Here is an 11,124-nt window from a genome sequence, read left to right on the forward strand (position 1 = left end):
ATAATGTAACCTATCTTTCAATAAAAGCCTCGATAGCTCAACGGTTGGGGAGTGGACTGAATTCCGAAAGGTCGGCGGTTCAAACCCCACCCGTTGCACTATTGTCGAACCCACTTCTGGCACAAGCTTTACGCTTAATTGGAGGGGAAAGGGGGGTATTAGTCATGATTAGCATGGCTAATATTCTTTATAAAAAAAGGCGAAGAAATCAAATAGGTGCAGTGGTTCCGGAGTTTACCCTCAACATATCTATATACTAACTCTCAAAATTCGCACTCTATATTTATAATATTAGTAGGTTTATAGATTTAGCCAAAGTAATAGTGTGTCAGAGTATTTGCTAAAAGTTTTAAAGTAGTACAAGCCGGGCACTGTAGCCGCAACGTCGCGCCTGAGTCTCGTGAAATTTGTAGCGCTGCCCTCGTCTCTAACCACAGGTGCCACGCTATTTGTTACGACTTGTCCGACACTAGTTTGGTTAGATGAACCAGTCACATGACAAAATCTTCTGCAGAAAACCTTAGTTTCTATATTTTTTTAAAAAACAATGATAAGGGAGCTCTTGAGTCTTGACCTCATACCGGCATAGTTAATAGTTTGGGAGTACTCTATTATTGATTTCAATGGACTATTATATATTTAAGAATTACTTTATACATACATACTAATATTTATCTTTAATGCAACGTACTCGTAGATAAAATAATATTGTGCAAAAAATACGACAGTGTGTTTGTTTGTCGATTTGTTGGTTTGTTCCTTAATCACGTCGCAATAGAGCAATGGATTAGCGTGATTTTTTGAACAGATATAGTTAAAGACCTGGAGAGTGACTTAATATGCTACTTTTCATACCCGAAAATTAAAGAGTTAGCAGACGGAGACGTGAGCATCCGCTTGTAAAATCAAAATATGTTGCGCTATTTTTTCACTAATGAGACTTTCGCAAGAAGAAACAAAAATAATTTAATAAGTAAATCCATTATTATTCTCTTTTATTTTATTTTAATCACCTTTGTAGCGAGAACTTTCATTTAAAGCTTACGGCATTCATAGTTTTAAAATGAACAAGAACAAAGCTAATTTTGTAGATTTTAAACGAAGTCAATAGAGCAAAGTGATTTGTCTACTTTCACGAACAAAAGACAAATAATAAGAATTCCGCAAGGTGTACAAAAGGAGATACAGAGGTAGATGTTTAAGTACAAAGTCCGGCTAAAAGGAATAACGCCAGAGTGCCTTTGCTTTGTTACACCATGCAACAATAGTAAGAAGGGAAATGATTTTCCATTCCACTTTTTCTGAGGTTCGCAAAATGGCGCGTTTTGTCACGGCAACAAACAAGTCCATTTCGAAGTTTTCCACCTTTCATTTCGAGCAGTAGGCTTAGTATGAGCTTGAAAATGTCAACAACGTTCATAGATTTCGAGAAAAACTATAACATCAGATTAAAATTAACGTAAACTTATTAGTTTTTAGGTTAGATTTTAATACATCGTTTTGTTGTGAGACACCCGACAGAAGCGAAGCTATACTCACGTTGTCTCGCTCCCTTTTATGGACGTTTCATCGCTTTGTTCGTTTTTGCAATTTAGAATCGCACCACAAAAGTTTCGGTAGAACACAAATAATGACTTCACGTCCATTTTACTTTGATATTATGTATAGAGTTTTAAAACTCAGATTCTATAAACGTGTTCGAGATGTGCAAACTCGTGCTAAGTTTACAGGTGACAGCCGCCATATCGTTTCTAATGTGTCGCTACTCGTTGCTTTTGCGATCGCATCATTTTGAAAAACACGAGGCGTTGTTTTAATGACGACTCTTGCGGGGATTATGCGTTTTATGTAGTGTATGCAGATTTTTTGTTTTGGCTTAATGAAAGTAGAGACTAGAGATTGTTCCGAATTTCGTGCGTCGCTCTTTAATAATTTTCTATGGGTATTTCTGTGTTATTATATGTATTTTGTAGATTCATTTTAACCAAAGCACTTTGTTAAGTGTATTTAAATAATAAAGTCTGTTTAGTTATTATTTATTACGTTAACGTTTTTTTTGTCTGGTAAACTAAAACTCACGTTTTACGTTGACGGTAGGTCATAATTTTTTTCGTGAGTTTTAACAACAACTGCGCAAAGTTTTAACTCGATCGGATGAATGATATAAAAATCTCAAGAATTGCATAAGACACGTCATGAATTGAATTTTTCATAACTTAAATGCGTGTGACATTACAGCAGCAAGTTTCTGCCATGTTTTTGCTGAAAAAAGCTGATGACATCAGCAAAAGCCAGCGATGACGTAACTTCTGCTTACACATTTTTGCTGACGACGTCATTTGCATTTTCAATAATGAAAAAAGCGTCTCTAACGCAATTGTCTCTTCTTTCATCTCTTTTTTTTCGTACACTCAATTATTGTCAATTTACGTTGAAACTTGCAAGCAATTATAGATAGATACCTAGTACCTACTAGGTAAGTGTAGGAACTAGGAGTTATTGTTTGTATGTAGCTAGTAGGTACCCACATTATTCTCACTGCGGCGGGTGTACCGCAAGAAATAAAACCAACCAAAAAATAACTCTTTGAGAGTTCTTTATTTCACGGGACCGCGGTAAAGTGCCGTTTAATTGCATGGTGGTACTTTTACGGTTCTCACTTTTATTCGTATTCGATGAATTTAGATTTCTTTGAGCGAGCCACGCTCGTTTGAAGCGAGAAATAATACAAAAATCGACGTTTTTCCTTTAATGTGAACAAATATAACAAATATACCTGCAGTCTACACTCTACTTTGTTTACTTACTTAGTTCATTAGAGGTGTAAGTATGTTATATTTCACTAGCTTTAAACTTCGGTTTTTAATGCCATACCTACAGTTTTTATCATCACATTGAATTGGATATTTTTTTTGGTGATTTTCATATGATGTGACTATAATGTGCTTTCCAGCTGTCTTCAAGAGTTGTGCATGATTTTTATCACAACTGTTTTTAAGCTTTCGTATTGCAGCATTTATTTTACAATATCTGTATCAACTAATTTAAACAACTTTTTGATAAGCATTACAGGAGTGTGTGCGCTTATGTTTACATGGAATATGTACTATGTAATATTTTATTTAATAATTTTATAGGTTGGTTAAAAATATGTATTTGCGTAGCTTTTCAAATATCTACTGATTGGCTTAGGTACGTAAGTATGATGGGTGGTCAATCATGCGAGGCAAAGTGCGAAGCGTAGTGCAAAAATTACAGAACTTTCTAGTGGGCAGTCAGAGGGAAACTTTGGAGGGGTGCTTCCACCCTACCCCCGCACACACCTATGCCCTCCCCAGAGACAATAGCGAGCCAATAAAAGTTTTATTGTGCGCTATGATTTTGGAAACATTTTTCGAGATGACTTCTATAAAACTCGCGGTCCTGAGCAATTCTAACAGTTTATTCACGTCCACGAGCTTAACTTTTTAACACATTTATAATGGAAGTAGTAAGGAATTTTTCTTCAATTCCATTTTTCATCACTCCATTCTGTTTTATGAGTCTCATTCTACGATGTTGCCAGGGAAAATGAATGTCCATTACAGTGCTATTCTTTAAATGCACAGCCTCGCTTTCAATGCTGGTGCACCGGCGCTATAATACAATATTTTGTGTAAAATATTCATTTATATACATTTTTACATATGTCATATATATTGCATAGTGTGTTTCGACGGCGAACTCAGCGACGAGTTCAGCATTGTACAGAACAATACAGCTAACATGCTTTATTGTCTTTTTCTAATAGTTGAAACTGAAAGGAAGTTACAATGATTTAATTGGTCTTAAGGCAATTTTTGGCCTTCTACCAATATTTAAATACACTGCAAAATTGAACTGATAAAAAATATTTTCAAAGTCCACATAATAGGTATTTGCCATTGCTTGTTTTGTATTTAAAACCTTGTCAGTTTATTTACCGTTATTATCTTTGTTTACCATGAATAATCCAAAAAGTTAGCGTTATAACTATGGCCATAAATAACCGAAAAGTATTAGGGGCTTATCTGCACGCGTTGCGTAGGTGACCCCTAGTGTCATTAGGACACCGCTGCAAATATGGCACATATAAAAGGTGGTGATACTTATATAAGGTCAAAACGTGTATCGTGTGCAAAATCAACACTTTCCAGTTAATGTTGATATTGGATTCGGCTAAAATAATATTTTTACAAAAATGACTACAATGTAACAGCCATTTACTTATCTTTGGAATTATATGTTAAGCCTGTGTATAATAAAGGAATAGCGTGAGGGCAACTGCATATCACAATGAATAGTAAGGGATAATTATACATTAACCTCAAGATAAATTATGTAGTTTTGATTTTTGACACAACCTTAGGAACTCAGAAGTATATACTCAGATGCTCCCACCCCTAGGATATCAGCATCTCACTCTCTCTCCCTTCAAATGTCTCCCCGACCGTTGTTTTTGTAAATTTCACAAAAACTATTAGAGCTAGTATAAAACCGTCAGCAGGAAAAATGACCTTCATGAAATTACCTACAAAATGCTTTTTAGTTTATTTTGATATAACTAATAGTTTCGAAAATGTTTATCTATTGTGCATGAAAAAAACAAAATTTGTGAAAAATGTTTTTTGTAATCTATAATTTCCATGAAAACTATTGGGGCTAAGAAAAAACTGTCAGTGATAAAAATCATTAATTTATTTATCTACAAACAAATTTTTATTTAATTTCGATAGGACCAATATATTTTCATATACGCATAGGTACGTCTATTTTGCACAATTTTTTTTGTAGTACCGCATGAAATAGCACATGTGTCTATGAATATACCTAGTTCTTAACCCCCGACCCAAAAAGAGGGGTGTTATAAGTTTGACATGTGTATCTGTGTATCCGTCTTTGGCATCGTAGCTCCTAAACTAATGAACCGATTTTCATTTAGTTTTTTTTGTTTGAAAGGTGGCTTGATCGAGAGTGTTTTAGCTATAATCCAAGAAAATCGGTTCCGCCATTTGAAAGTTACCAGCTCTTTTCTAATTACTGTAACCTTCACTTGTCGGGGGTGTTATAACTTTTTAATTTACACTTGTATAATATAAATTTATATTAAAGTTGCGCGTGTTGCGTGTGTGTCACAAACGAGAGAAAGGATGCAAGAGAGTGCGAGCGCTAATGCGTGCACCACATGGTTTGTTGAAAGCGCTCTTGCTAGCGAACAATCTAGGTTTGCGCATAAGCATACGGCGGAGTAGTGAGCGCATGCGTCAAGTTGAGAGCGTAGCAGCGTAGTTAGACCTAATGTTCAACATAGCCGTTCTATCAATAATTTTTTTAATGAAAATATTGCAAAAAGATCACTTTCCGGTCACTTTTAACTTTGATCACCCAATGAGTTTTGACCGTAACAAATTTTGAAATAAGACAGACGATTTCGTTTGCGAAATAGAGTTTTGCTTCACAAAGAAAACATTTTACCGGTTTGTATTTTGGATGTTTGTGAGGGCAGCGGTTAGAGTGGAGGGGAAGGGGGGGAGATAAGAATCAAATAGATGTTGTTTCGTTGCACGGCTGTGTCGTAGAGTCGTAGAGCATATGCCGGCGGCGACAAATGGTGTCAACATCTTGACACTTGAGCTGAGAAATTACGATTCTGGCTGAGATTATACACAATATACACACCGTTAACATTGTTGCAGCGGGTCACATGCTGTGTCCAGAAATATGCATCAGCATTTAGGATCTGAGGATCAGTTGACAGAGAGCTTGAAAAATTTCGCAAATACCTATTAATCCAACCCCCGTGCAATTATCGCGACAAAAAATAAAAATGTGTTATCGATTGTTTGTGATTGAAGTAAACAATCGTTAAAATGGCAAGAGATATAAGGAACAGTGAATCATTTTTTTAACTATAGCGCATATTTGCTAGTACCTACCCATTCTTTACTTTATGTTCTGCATCACCGTTCTTTATATTATTTGTCACGATTTATAACTTAGATGCAACACGTACATTACATGTACAAAGTTTTGTTCATAGTAACGGCTAAAACTTAAATATAAACAGTCATACATCAAGGGACTCGGCGAAATATTTTAATGGCCTTAATTCGCGTGGATGTGTTGCAATAAAAACACGCAACGAATTTAATTTAATTTAAGGTCAGAAATATATTTTGAGCTGCTATAAAACGGCGTATGTAAAACGCGTGGGAAAAGTGCAATGGGTACGTAACAACATTAAATATTTCTGGTAATATTGCGGTTACCTGCGACAAGCAGTTGTGCGGTATTTTCAAAGAGATTTTTATAAATAATTGCTTTTGTACTGTATTCCAGGGCTTTAATGTGCGTGTATTTCAGCGTTAAAAGAATCGTGGCGCGGTTTTTGTTCGTGAAAATTGCAAAGGGGACAATTTCATTTCTACGTTAACAATTCATTCTGTGTATATAATTATGACGTTGTGTTTCCGTTCTATTTACGCTGGACTTTTGTCTGGAGAATTATGTGAAAATGTTGGCGAGAGTCAAGACCTCTCGAGCGCGGTATAGTTTTTACCTGTAGTGTGTTTCGTCTGACGTAACCGTCATGAAACGTATTTTGGCAGCGCGATAAGGAAATGACACAAAGAAAACAAACTACAGTCCGCTTCGGCCGAAAATTTGTGATGGCGAGCGTCGGGGGTCGGGGAGGAGTGGTGCGATAGCGCGCCCGTCAAAGTTATTGGAACGGTGTCAGAGATGGCTCGCGACGGATATCTATCTACCTGCACTCCTTCCTGGCCTCGAGGACTGTTGCCAGAGAAATTACTGTATTATTTTACAGCTAACGCGACGCCAGAGCAAAAACGAAAAAGTTCTAAATTTACTGCGTCGTCCTCTTTTACCTAGCCCACCTTTGTTCGAATAGATTTGCTAGATTTTCGTTTTACAATGGAAAGCCTTTCTTTTATTTTAAATTGTGCTTCAGAGAACTTTTATCAAAAATCAATCGTATATTTTTTAACGTTGAGCTATCGTGCAAAGGAAAATTTTCTTTTTTCTTTTAAATCTTTTGACAAGTGCTTTAAATTGAGCAGATGATATATATTGTGTATACGCAGAATTAAAGATAAAACTGATGTTTATAACTCACGAACACTAGACGTCTGTACTATGATGAAAGATTAGATTAGACTCTCAAGTATGCTTGCACTACATGAATCACGAAAGTTCATACAGGCTTCTGGCTTATGTCAAGCTTCATTATCAACAAGCTATCGCCGGTTAACTAGGTACTAAGCATGGATCTCCTTTCAGAACGAGAAGAGTTTAGGCCACAGTCCACCACGCTGGCCAAGTGCGGATTGGCACACTTCACACACCCTTGAGAACATTATGGAGGATTCTCAGGGATGCAGGTTTCCTCACGATGTTTTCTTAAAGCAAGTATGTTTAATTTCTTAAATTGCATAGGTAGGTATACCTCAGAAAAGACGTGCCCGTAATACTAACTCCAACCCCCTGACTAGGAGGGCAACATCTTACCTACTAGGCTATCACCGCTTTTTATGTCAAGCTTGTAGTTATGTAAAGCCATTTTAATATAGTTAAAAACGTTCCACTTAGAATGGAAATGCTCTTTTATATACTTGATACTTATTTTTAAGTGTGCTTAAGATAAGGCAGTGCACGTTGACGTTAGGTTACTTGCACGGACAGGTAACCCAAATCGATATTACAGGCATTGTAAATTCACCGACCTCTTTCGGACACGCGAACACGATTGACGCGTTATCGTTTTGTCTGAAAATAGCCTTCCACGAAACGATTTCTATGGAAGACCCATTTAATTTAACGGACAATGTATACAGGGAGTGCAGAGGACCGATTTGTCAAGGCAATGAATTTCAACAAAGGGCTCATTCATTTGAATGGCAACTTGTTGTACTCGACCGTTTTAATTTCATAAGTCGTTTATCATAATCAAGCGAGGGGGTGCTCGGGAAGTGGGGGGAGGGGCTGTTCATGTTCACAACCCATGTCACTGTCTACGGCTATGAAGGAAATGTCACATGCCTTCGGACAATGCCGACGTTTCGTGTATTCGCGAAATGCGTTGCAGCGAAGAAAATGTAACGAAAATGATGCCCACGAAGCGGGGTTTCAGCGTTGCAAATGATACAAATGTCATATCGTCTTCCACTTCATAACCTTGTCGGGTAACGGCGAAATTCCAAGCACATTTTCGCGACGCTGTCGCCAGAAAGAAATTGTCGAATGATGTCATTAATGTTATGCTTACTCTTTATCAAGTAACTTAATGCCAACCTCCGAACTTTGCAGTTGGAAAGTACACAATGTCGCAACAGAAGTATGGTAGCTTATAAACTGCTTTCTATAATATTATGGTATCGAATACGCTACATAAATTCCTAATATTACCTAAGAAACTACCTTCTGAAAACCAGTGTTGCAATCCTCATCTTAATAATAGGTATCTAATAGGCAGAGTATCATATTTTTATAGCATTATGGCTCCATACAATATAATGAATGTAAAATACTAAATTAGTTGTACTTACTTAAGGTTTACTTAAATTGATATGTAGTTGCAAAGAAAATGTTTGTCGGTATTTAAGTACCTTTCTTTAAGCATCTTCAAATTACTTTTTGTTGAACTGCTCCAAATTTTTCGTTGTCAGATTTACGTTTCCTATAGCCCAAGGTCAGAGCGACCTTTAAAAAGATTTAAGATCTCGTTATAGGAGGTAATACGACAGGCAATAAAATCGTACGTTCTATACAGAATATATGAAAGCGTTTTGTTACCGAGGGCGACAGTCCGCAAATGTCAATGGTGACCAGATTTATAGACTTTGATGATTTCACTTCCTAAAGTTAGGGGGTTTGTTGATAAAAAATAGCTGCTAACTATATCGGTTCCTTTAAAAGAAGAGTGAATTCTAGGCAAGCGCTCTCCACCTTAGACTGTATCATCACCTACTACTATTTGGTGTGATTGCAGTCAAACTCCAGACTTATGGTGGAAAAAAATATTAAAAGACTAAATATCTAATTACCCAAGTATATCTTAATAATTTGGCAACAATTTCGTCATATTAAGAAAAGATAATGCAACTAACTTATGTTTCATAAAAACATTGCAAATAGTAGGTATAGTAATGTCATTGAAATTCATAAAGCTTGCTTTAAAGTACCTGAGTATTTATAAATTAAACTACCAATACACGTATTGTATTTCTATACTTAATAACATTTGCAGTTCCAAAGTAGGTACCTAGACGTTCCTAATATGCAGCAAAGCAATATTTAATTTACGATTTCCCTTAGCAAATATATTCAATAGCTAAACTAGTTCATACAAATAAATGGCCACTTCCATTACGGCGCGGCGAATTCAAGTAGGTAGCTACTAAATAGCTTGTGCCGGCCGACATCCCTAATCTAATATACTCGTTTCGGGATTTGATGCCTGGCCGGGGACTGCAATCTTCGACCTAGAGCGCCGGTAACTGTGTCGCTCTACTCTATATTACTATCGATGATGGTTAACCGGGCCCATGCTGACATAGACTAACTACCCGCATGCAAGTTTCAATATGTTCCACCGACGATTCTGTTTTAGAATATAAATTAACTCAATTCAAATTACGATCCACTAGATCGCCGTTTCAAATGTTGTTTGCAAGTAAATGCGGGCTACTTAGTAATTCCGTTCCGCGAATGTGGTCGACGTAACTATCAGATCAATTTTGTCAATTTGCATAGATCATTAGGTTGACATTACTGTCGAAAGTGCATTTTGCGGTCGGAATTCGGCGAATTGCGAAGTACAATGGCGTCACGGTGAACTCTATGATTCGCAAATCATTCAAAGTAGTAACCTAAGCTATATATCGCTTCTATTGAGTAACAAGTTTACTCTATCCTATAGCGAGCGATCGAAATCTAAATAATAAAGATCGCAAGGCAACCCCTCTGTAGGGTAGGCTTAGTCGTACAAAATTGGAGTAATAAAAGAGGAATGCTTGCGAAAGTTTCGCAATAAAGCCAACGAGTATCGACTGTTAAGAAGTAAAGAGTTCTCGAGTATAATGGTCCGTGTACATAAGTCGTGGTTATTTATACTAGTTTAAACTTCATTCTGATTCCAATTGTTGTCTATGAATCGAAATGTAAAGGGGGCTTTTTAACTGTTTAAAACGAACACTTGCTTGTTTGAAGTGAAGTTGGGATGAGAATCTAACCAGAGTGAACTAGAGTGAGGGAACTCTCAGTTTGATCCTGAATCGACGATATGTCAAATATATGGCTATGGTGACGAAAACCCCTGGCTCACTCATCCCGCTCATCGCCCTGTCATTCAGCTTCACCTACTAGACCTTCGTATCGCTACGGAGGTCGCCAGCTCGCTTCGCTCACCACCTCCCCCCTTCGCTCCACTCGGCCTCGTAGGCTCATTTCATTCAGGCTATTAAGACTGCATGGAGTCGGGTTGCTCAGATTTCGTTCTGGGCCACATTTGACCCTTATGCATTACAGATGACAGACAGACAAACATAATCGCACTTTTACATACGAATATTTATACCTGGAGACAGTTTTATCCCGAATTTCATACATAGTAAAGTTTTAAAGTGTGTAATAAAAAATATTTTATAAATTGCCTGAATGTTTTAGATTTTCTATGGAATGCTTAGGTATTCTATATATACCAGAGTAATGAGAATACAGATTGTTGGTAACATAATATATAGGTACAATGCTGCAACAATATAAGACTCGCCTTTGTACGGTGAACCACGATACGTCACGACATTTTTTCATGGAAAAAATTGAGTTAGTTGATTATTTATTGAAACTTTTTGGTAGAGTTGGTCTTCAATATTATTCGAGTCACTTACTAAAATTGAATGCCTACAAATATGAGATGGATTAAGGACCATATCACTTTGTTAAGCTCTTACTTAATCAGTAGCGTAATAGAACGTTATAAAACAAGCAAAAAGAACACAAACAAATGTCTCTTGAAATAGAGACGTATATATCGTGAATCATTAGCCCGGTTCCCAAGCGTGTCGCAAAAGAAATTAGAGGAGTACA

Source organism: Maniola jurtina, chromosome 3, assembly GCF_905333055.1.
Source record: "Maniola jurtina chromosome 3, ilManJurt1.1, whole genome shotgun sequence".
NCBI lineage: Eukaryota > Metazoa > Arthropoda > Insecta > Lepidoptera > Nymphalidae > Maniola > Maniola jurtina.